Raw genomic sequence first — 10993 nt, 5'->3', positions numbered from 1 at the left:
AATAATAGCCCTGTAGGGCAGGGGAGGATAAATAAGAGCTTCTAGGGTTTAACTTAAAAATCAGACTATTTAAGCCCCTGGACCTCTGAGCCCTCCCATGTCCCCTTGCTCATGCTCTCTCTAGTTGGCTGTCAAAGATCTGCTCTTGCTGCACTGTCACTCTCCATTCTCCTCCCCCTGCTCAACTGGCTTCGGTCTATCCACCGTCCTCTCACTGCAGCTGCTACCACTGCTGCTCTCAGAGAGGTGTGGAGGGGTTTCCTCCTCACCACTGCTCACAGCTCTGTTTTAGGATCCCTCTGTTAGCCTGCCTCTTAGCTTACAGGCATTCTGCCAAAGAATCTAGAGCATTTCCTAAAGGATGGGTAGAAGTGAGTTTGGGTGACACAATCATATGTCTCCCTAAACGGTTTCTTCTTCCCTACTAATAATAGGTATCAATAGGATTCTACGCATCTTGACCTTCTGCTACTTTAGGTGGGATCTAAAGAAAAGGGCATCTTCCCTTTTCTTTTTGGTGGAAGGGTATTCATTGTGGTTTCATAGGTTTTCCATCTCAATATTTCTCTCAAGAACACTAGCAGGAGTGTGCTGAGCCCTGTACCCTGATGGCCCTGTGGGCACTGACCTGCGCTCTGCACTCTCTGAGCCTGGCACCCCCGACCGTTGCCACTCCTGTCCCGAGTCTGTTCCCTGCCTCCCAGGTGATGAACAATGCCCTCTTCCAATGGCCCTCTGCCTTGATGTTGCTCCCCTGCCACCAAATCCTTACTTCTATGGCCCTTAGTGCCAACTTTGTGTCTTGAAAGAGTCATACCAAGTACACCATTAAACCAGTGAAGATGAGGAAGTCTGGGGGTGAAGACCACACAGGCCAGATCTGGGTGCATGGTATTGGCAGAGGCCACAAGCAACATTATTGCATGATTGACTTTTGTGTTTCTGGCCTCAGGAGGAGACCAAGTCAGGACCCTTTGAGGAGAAGGTTATCCAAATTCACTGTGATCCCTGTAGGTCAGCAGACATAGGTCTGGTTGCTGGGGGCAGCCAGAAACACTGGATCATCGCCACAGAAAACATACAGGCTGGAGATACAATCCTGAACTCTAACCACATAGGCCAAATGGCAGTTGCTGCTTAGGAAGGGGATGCATATCCACTTGGGGCTCTGCCTGTGGGGACCCTCATCAACAACATGGAAAGTGAGCCAGGCCGGGGTGCCCAGTATATCTGAGCTGCAGAGAAGTGTGGTGTGCTACTGTGGAAGGTGAATGGCACAGCCATTATCCAGCTGCCCTCTAAGAGGCAGATGCAGGTGCTGGAAACATGCATAGCAACAATAGGCTGAGTATCCAACACTGATCATAACAAACAGGTCACTGGCAGAGCAGGTCACAACCGTTGGCTGGGCAAGAGGCCTTCCAGTGGGCTATGGCACTGCAAGGGGTGTTGGGCTGGCCGAAAGATTTGGCCACTACCCTTCATGAAGAGTTATGTGAAGCTGCCTTCTGATGCTGCCCAAAGCTGATATCCCTGTACTGTAATAATGTGCCCCCATCCCCTGAAAAAAAAAAAAAAAAAAAAAGAGCACTAGCAGATTCTTGAGCAGCTGGAACTCTTAGAAACTTGTTGTTTTACCCCAAGTTTCCAATATGAGTATGGTGATTAGATTCTCCTTCTCATCTTTTCTCTTTCACTGGCCCTCAAGGCACTTAAAATAAAGCCATTAATATTTCATGTTAAACCTTGGTTTTTATCATGCTCTCTTCAGCAACACATATACTAAAACTGGAATAGTACAGAGAAGATTAGTATGGATGACATGCAAATTCATGAAGTGTTATATTTTTAAAAGAATGAAATGCTGTCACTTACAGCAACATGGAGAAACCTGGAGGGCAATATGTTAAGTGAAATAAGCCAGGCACAGAAAGACAAACATCGTATACTCTCATTCATTTTTGAAATCTAAAAAGTTGTTCTCGTTGAAGTAGAGAGGAGAATAGTAGTTACCAGAGGATGGGGAGGGTAGGAAGGAGAGGGAGATGATGAGAGTGGTGGTCAACGTGTACACATTTACAGTTAGATAGGAGGAATAAGTTCTCATGTTCTTTTGCATACTAGACAGGAGATGACAATAAAATAGCTAAAAGAGAGGTTTTTGAACGTTCTTATCACAAAGAAGTAATAAATGTTAAAAGTGATGGCCATGTTAATTACCCTGATTTGGTCATTACACAATGTATACATGTGCAATCAAAACATTACATTGTATCCCATAAATATATATAATTAGTATGCATCAATTAAAATTTATGCATAATTAGTATGCATAAATTAAAACTTTTTTAAAAACTTGTTTTTTTATGCTATTGAAAACATAGTTCTATGCATTTTCTAAAATGCCACCTATGCCCTTCCTATTCAGAGCCTCTTGGCTTTAACACGTATTGGCCAACTTGGGACCATAGAGGAGGAGCTAAAACATGAGGAATTGGTTTAGGAGGTAAGGGGAGATCCAGCATTCATGGCTCTGGGATTTGGTCATTTGTTCTCTTATTGGACTTTTTAAAAATAATTTCAACTTTTATTTTAAATTCAGGGTGTTTATGCGCAGGTTTATTACATGGGTATATTGCATGATGCTGAGGTTTGAGGTATGATTGATCCCATCATCTAGGTACTGAACATAGTTCCCAATAGTTAGTTTTTCAAAATTTATCCTCCTCCCTCTCTCCCTACCCTCTCTAGTGGTCCTCAGTGTCTAATAGTAAACATTTGCTACATCTAAGATTACATGTTAATGATACTGGAGATTACACATGTGCAAGAGGCATAGCTAATGCTTCAAACAGTATAGAGATGGGAATAATTTATATAAAACAGAGGATCTGGGATAAAATCTATGTGCTTAAATTATAAATTTGGAATGTTTCCCTAAGGAGATGATATTTGAAGTTTTACAAGAGGCATTCATTCATTTAGTCATCAAAAATTTGTTAAGCACCTATGTAATAAACACTTCTAGGTGCTATAATAATAAAATATGAGTGAATGGGAATGGGGAGTTATTTGTTAATGACTCTAGAGGTTCAGTTTTATAAGATAAAGAGTTCTGGAGATGGATGGTGGTGGTGGTTGCACAACAATATAACTGTTTGCTTTTTTTCATTTGTTTTATTTTTGAGATGGAGTCTCACTCTGTTGCCCAGGCTGGAGTGCAGTGGAATGATCTCGGCTCACTGCAACCTCTGCCTCCTGGGTTCAAGTGATTCTTGTACCCCAGCCTCCTGAGTAGCTGTGATTACAGGCACCTGCCACCACACCTGGCTCTTTTTTTTTTTTTTTTTTTTTGTATTTTTAGTAAAGATGGGGTTTCACCATGTTAGCAGGCTGGTTTCAATCTCCTGACCTCAAGTGATTCTCCTACCTGGGCCTCCCAAAGTGCTAGGATTACAGGCATGAGCCACTACACCCAGCCGTAACTGTTCTTAATATCATTGAACTGTACATTAAAAATGGTTAAGATAGTATATCTTATATTACATATATTTAAGCACAATAAAAATTTAAAACAAAACAATAACAAAATAGATAAATGAATAAATAATTTAAAAACATGAGGAAAAAAAGACCTTTGCCCTCTATGGAGCTCATAATCTAGCAGGGGGCAATAGACACTACATATTATATTATTTATACATTAGAAGGTCATAAATGCTAGAGGAAAGGTAGGGGGATTAGGCATCTCTAGGTTAGTTGCTATTTTTAAAAGAATTGTCAGAGTAGGCCTCTTACTCTTTGATCAAAGACATGGAGATGATGGAATTAGCTACATAAATATCTGGGTTCCAAAGCAGTGAGAACATCCAGTGCAAAAATCCTTAGGTAGGAGCATGCCTGGCACGTTCTAGGGATGTCAAGGAGGCCAGTGTGGCTGGGACAGGGTGGGGGCAGGGAGAGATAGGTAGGAGTTGAGGTTACAGTGGTAAAGGGAATTCAGATCGTATGGGTTCCTGAGATCATTGGAAGGACTTTGGTTTCTACTCTGAGAGAAATGGGAACCATTGCAAAGTTTTAAAAAGGAGAATGGATGATGTGACATATTTTGAAAGGATAATTATTTACAGAGAGAATAGACTCAAGTGAAGAAGCAGGGTACCTGCTTAGGAGGCTGTTGTATTAATCTTTGGGTGAAAGATGGTGATGGCTTGGACTAGAGCAGTAGCAGTATTCGTGGTGGGAAATGGTTAGATTTTTACATATTTTAAAGGTAGAGCCAACAGAATTTCCTAAAGGATTAGAGGTAGGGTGGAAAAAAGAAAAGTCAAGGATGACTCTAAAGTTTTTGACTTGAGCACCTGGACTGTTGGAATGCCATCATGGGAGAGGCTTTGAGTGAGCAGTTTTTTTAGGAGGAAGATCAGGAGTTCAGTTTTGAACACATTGAGTTAGCTCTGTTATTACAATTTGGTTTTTTAAGTTGCACAAGTGAGGGCCATGGAAAACATGAGTCAACGGTATAGTATCTTTCACATAGTATTGGCTCAGAGTAGGCGTGTCCTTTAGATGTGGAAGAAAAAAGAGGATGTAAGATTGTAAGAGCTCTGTCGCTGACTCATGTTTTTCATGACTATCACTTGTGCAACTTAAGAAAATTAACTGTAATCATAACAGAGCTAACAATATTGAGCTGTTACTATGAACAAATAGATGACATGTTAACTTATGCTAATGTGTATAATTGAAGGAAATGTTAAATTGCAGTTAGAGGGTAGTGAGATTCCCATTCAAGTTCATGGAATCTGTCTTCTGTCCTTGGACTCCAGGTTGAGAACCCTGCAGTGATTTTTAGTTTACAAATACCCCTGGGCCTAGATTGTTATCCTCACAGCAGTCTTATGGAATAGGTCAGTGAGGTTATCCCTTTCATACTCAAAAGTCGGAAGTTGCTTGCCCAAGATAAAAACATGAATTCAACTTCCAGGTTCTCTGACTTCAAGGCCAACAATTTCTCAATATTCCCTGCCACCCAACTTTTCACTGATCATTTAAAAACTTACAAAAATGTTAGAATAGTATAGTACAATGAACACAGCATACTTTTAACCTATTTCACTAACTGATTATTGTGCCACATTTGATTTACGTCCTTACAAACACACACACACATACACATACGCACAAACACACACAGGAGTTTTTTAGTGACATTTTAAAAAGTAAATTGCAGGAATTCTGTCACATCCAAGTATGTTTAACCTGCATCCCTTAAGAATAAGAGCATTCTAGAGAACCCATAAATAAAGTCACACACCTACAACCATCTGATCTTGGACAAAACTGCCCAAAATAAGCAATGAGGAAAAGACTTCCTATTTAATAAATTGTGCTGGGATAGCTAGCTAGCAATATGCAAAGGAATAAAACTGGATACCTACTTTCACCATATACAAAAATTAACTCAAGGTTGATTAAAGCTTTAAATGTGAGACCTCAAACTATTAGAATCCTAGAAGAAAACATAGGAAACACTATTCTGGCCATTGACCTTGGGAAAAAATTTATGATTAAGCAATCGCAGCATAAACAAAAATGAACAAAGGAGACCTAATTAAACTAAAGAGCTTCTGTACAGCAAAACAAAAACAAAAACTATAAACAGAGTAAACAGACAACTCACAGAATGAGAGAAAATATTTGCAAACTCTGCATCCGACAAAGGTCTAATATCTAGTATCTATAAGAAATTCAAATAACTCAGTAAGGCAAAAACAAATAACCACATTAAAAAGAGGTCAAAAGACAGAATGGACACTTCCCAAAAGAAGACACACAATTGGTCAACAAACATGAAAAAGTGCTCCACATCATTAATCAGAAGAAATGTAAACCAAAACCACAATGAGATACCATCTCACACTAGTCAGAATGGCTATTATTAAAAAGTCAAAAAACAATAGATGCCAGTGAGGCTGCAGAGAAAAGAGAACACTTATACACTGTTGGTGGGAATGTAAATTAGTTCAGCCACTGTAGAAAGGAGTTTGGAGATTTCTCAAAGAACTTAAAAAAGAACTACCACTTGACCCAGCAATCCCATTACTGGGTATATATCCAAAAGAAAATAAATTGTTCTACCAAAAATACACATGAAGTGGTATGTTTATCATAGCACTACTTATAATAGCAAAGTCATAGAATCAACCTAGGTGCCCATCAATGGTGGACTGGATAAAACACTGTGTGTGTGTATGTGTGTATATATATATGTATATATATGTGTATATATATGTATATATAAATACATATATATGTGTGTGTATATGTAAGTGTGTGTGTGTGTGTGTGTGTGTGTATATATACACTTTTTTTTTTTTGAGACGAAGCCTCATACTGTTACCCAGGCTGGAGTGCAGTGGCACCATCTTGGCTCACTGCAACCTCTGCTTCCTGGGTTCAAGAGATTCTCCTGCCTCAGCCTCCCAAGTAGCTAGGATTACAGATGCCCATCACCACACCCAGCTAATTTTTTGTATTTTTAGTAGAGATGGGATTTCACCATGTTGGCCAGGCTGATCTCAAACTCCTTACCTCGTGATTTTCCCACCTTGGCTCCCAAAGTGCTAGGATTACAGGCATGAGCCACCATGCCCAGCCAGAAAATGTTACATATATATATGTCCATATATATACACACACACACACACACACACACACATACACACACACACGTATATATGTATATATGCCATATATGTATACCCACACACACCATGGAATACTATGCAACCATAAAAATAACTAAATCATGTCCTTTGTAGCAATATGGATGCAGCTACAGGCCATTATCTAAACAAATTAATGCAGAAACAGAAAACCAAATACTGCCTATTCTCATTTATAAGTGCGAGCTAAACATTGGGTCCACATGGACATAAAGACGGCAACAATGGACACTGGGGACTACCGGGGGGGGGGAAGGTTTGAAAACTTAACTATTGGGTACTATACTTACTACCTGGGTGATGGGATCAATTGTACCCCAAACCTCAGCAGCACACAATTTACCCATGTAACAAACCTGCACACATACTTCCTGAATCTAAAATTAAAGTTGAAATTTGTTTAAAAAATGATTAAGGATATTCTCCTAAAAAACACATCTTTTCATACCTAAAAAAACTAATAATAATAATCCAAACCATCATCTAATATAAGATCTATGTTTAAATTTCCATAACTCTCACCAAATGTCACTTATAGCTGTATTGTTTTTCCTTGTAGGAACCAGTCTAGGATTATGTATAGCATTTGAGTATGGTATCTTTCATCTCTTTTTACAGAATAGTTTCCCACTTTTTTTTTTTTTTTTTGCTTTTCATGCTATTATTTTTTTCTGAAGAGTCTAGGTCACTTGTAATAAAAAGTATTCCAAATTTTGTATTTAATTGTTTTCTCGTAATTAGATTTAGGTTAAAGTATTTTTGGCAGAAAGAGTACACAGGTGAATGACAGGTTGCTCCATTGTTGGTGATATTGAGTTTAGTCACTTGATTAGGATAGTTACTGCCAGATTTCTTCATTGTAAGGGTAAACTTTCTACTTTTTAATTGATAAGCTATCTGTGGAGTAATACTTTGAGTCCAAGGTTTTAGCATCCGTTGATGATCCTTGCCTGAATTAATTACTACACTGGAGAGTACAAAATTCTCGTTCTCCCTATACTGCCTGTAGACTAGGAATCTTCTGCTCCTAAAGCTGTACTTCCAGTGTTGTGAAACCAGTGTGCCTAGTGTGCTCCACTGTGGATACCACCATGCAGTGGTAGAAGGAGCAAGAGGTGAGTCATGCAATCAGATAGCAGATAAAATGGCAGATCAGGTACTCACTGTGTTCCAGAAATGCTGGGCATGGCATATTATTGAGAAGCAAAAGAGCTAGTCTGGTGATACTAAAGTTTCAATTCTGTATTTTTTGGGCGGTCACACTTTGTATTTTCCATTTGTTAGCTAACTTTCCTTTCAAAATAGTTTTTTTAGGGGGGAAGGGAAAATAGTTAAACACATGTTTGATATAAATCTATTTTTAATCCCTTTATTATAGTTCTCTCTTCTCTTTGCATTTTTCCTCTTGTTTTCTATTCTCTTCTTTTCTCTCTTTAGAGACCTTTCTTCTTTTCAAAATATCTGCTCAAAATTTAACTATGAATTTTCTGTTTTCTCAATTTACCTCTTCCAGTTGATCAGATTCTACTTTTTCTTCTAGTTGATCAGTGCTTTCTGCTCTTCTAGGTAGGATGAGGCCTTCAGAAATTATATGGCAACTTTTAACTCTCACATGTGATACCCCAGGCTCAACTCTTCATGTAATAAAACACCTTATTTTAGAAAATATTAATTTAAAAAGATATTACAACATATTTTCAAACAAACTTTGATGAGCTTAGTTGTCTCAGCACTACTCTGGCTATTTTAAAGTACATTATTTTGTTAACCACACCCTTTCACCTTTTATAAAGATGAAAAATAGGAAGTGTTTTTTTCTTTTCATTTTTTGTCTTGGTGGCTTGTAACCACATTTTTTGCACTGTGGTTTCATGTAAGCGGTTGTTGATAATCAACTGATGAGTGTTGTTATGTACAAAAGTCATGCTTTTGAGGCACGGAAGTGAGTGAAAGAACATTTGAGACAATGTATATTTAACTCTACAAATAACATGTTCCTATGGTATGGAAGACAAATGATTTTCTCTAATTTTTCACCTGTCCAACAAACAGCCCTTTGGTTGTTCAAAGATTATTGTCATGATCCACTTTGCAGTTTAAAATAAAGATTAGATTTTTTTTGTCTTAGTGCAATTTAATTACTTATTTAAAAAAATCCCAGGAGGCTTTAGCAATTCTCTCTTGAATAATTTACAACTCAAAATGGTAATAGTAATACTATAGTATATGACATTATTTTAAATTAAAAGATGTAAGTTTATCGATTGATAGGATTTTAAATTCAATTCTCTGAGCTAAAGTTAGGAATTAAGCTCACACATAAGGATTGGAGAAGGCCTTCTGTGGTGGCAGTTGTTAATGTCTTTCAGTGCTTTGGAAGAAAATTGCTGAAGGAGACTTTGGCTCTGCCTCAGGGATGTCCTTGACCCTGCACCTGCCACGTGATTTTTCCAGACAAGGAAGGCTGTTTTCCTCAAAATGTGAATTTAATCCCTCTGTAAACCTTCTGAGGCTAGAAATTCAGGCACATTATATAGTATAAGTGATATTTTAGAAGAATATGTTGTTTGAAGAAGATCAGTTTTGAACCTGTTTAATATTAACAAAGAATTTCCTAAACTTAGTTGCCCCTGGAAATTATCCTTTGTACTGAACAAACCCCAAAAACACAAAACATGTTAAAACAAAACAAAACAGTGGCACTTGTGTTCTGTAGAATTCACTTTGGAAATTGAAATTTAGTGACTTTATTTTGGAAGTTAAAAGTCTATACCAGATAGTTTTTGAAGGCACCTTCAATCCTGTAACAATAAAATTCCAGCATAACATGTTAGCAAGATCTTGTGTTCAACATTGTGTTATAATATACTGTAGATACAATTTCGCTGTAAGTAAAAAAAAAAATGCTGTTTACTAATGTAAATGCAGTTTTAAGGGGAATTAAAATGAGTTTTCATTACATGATATTTTATTGGATGACTAAAAATGAGCTCATTTTAAGTGGAAAGACTGGTTTTATGACTCAGATATTTTTATTATAATTTTAAAAAGCATTTCCTTATAGTTTCTTTGAAAGTAAAAAACAAGAAAAAGTCAAAACCTGCCATTGAAGATTTTCTGATGTCCTGGTGGCACTTTTCAGATGAAACTTTGAGAAACATTATTGTGATTTTTTAAAATAATAAAATGCTAACATGGTGCTATTGTATAGTCAAAATATATAAGCAATTGGTAAGGCCACAAATGTTACAGAATAGTTGAAAATATATAAGACATTTATTTCATTGTTCCTTAGAAATTTTTTTTCATCAACCCTTGTTTCCTGAGCTAAACCAACCGAGGGACAAAAATAAGATTACAATGACAGAAAATAGGAATTGTCTTTTTTCCTATGCCTTCTTCTTAAGCAGTACAGTCCTCATATATTCCTCTCAAATAGTTCTGGACATCCCTAGAGCGTGGTCTCACAAAGGTCAGGAACTAGTCCTTTTCACTTCTATGTGGGTTACTTCATTTTCTTCCTTTTTGGGTTATTGTGATGACACCAAAAGTGGCAATTATATCACCCCTACTCACAAAGTCACCAGTGTTAAAGCTACTAACGTCATCCTCTTTAGGTTGCTCGATGTTGTTGCTGTTGGTCAATGTGGATAAGTAACAGCTGCCTCATCCTGCTATTGCTAAAGTTTCCTACAGTGATAATGAAGTTGATCAGCACTCTCAACGACCCATTGAGATTTTGGTGGATAAAGTTGCTTCTTCTTTTTAGATTTGACCCATCACAGTATACAGGACTCCATGGGGCTTAGCTGGAGGAAAATTATTAGTGACTGCTAGTATCTGATTGGCTTTTGATTTTCTCTGCCCTCAGGATGAATTGTTTTCCCGTAGACTTATCACCTTTCAAATAAATAATAGCCTAGAATTCCTGTCCTACAAGTTCTTCAAGTACGTCCAGACATAAATATTTGCCAAATATATTAAGAAATATCTAGCAAACTTATGGGAGGACTACTTATATTCAGCGCAGAACAATTAAAAAGGAGAAACTAACTGACTCCGTAATACCAATAAAGTAAGTTTGTGTCATTAGACTCCAAAATTATAATGGTCTTTATCTAATCCCCACAATTCTTATTGACATTGTTTCCTTTATTCTTAACATTCCTAATGTCTCTTGATCACTTTTCATTTCTGTTGATTCAAATATTTATTTATTCAAAATCATCTTGGGTGTCATAGCTCTAGATTTGGTGGAATAAATT

The 10993-nt window shown here is 37.5% G+C and overlaps 2 pseudogenes; both read left to right on the top strand.

The window, feature by feature from the left end:
* The first annotated feature begins 608 nt into the window (after positions 1–608).
* LOC100591835 lies at positions 609–1528 on the top strand (annotated as a pseudogene).
* Positions 1529–1758: 230 nt separating this feature from the next.
* On the top strand, positions 1759–1852 carry LOC115837108 (annotated as a pseudogene).
* The last annotated feature ends 9141 nt before the right edge of the window (positions 1853–10993 follow it).

The sequence above is a fragment of the Nomascus leucogenys genome, chromosome 10, assembly GCF_006542625.1.
Source record: "Nomascus leucogenys isolate Asia chromosome 10, Asia_NLE_v1, whole genome shotgun sequence".
NCBI lineage: Eukaryota > Metazoa > Chordata > Mammalia > Primates > Hylobatidae > Nomascus > Nomascus leucogenys.
This window is presented reverse-complemented; position numbering and strand designations above follow the sequence as displayed.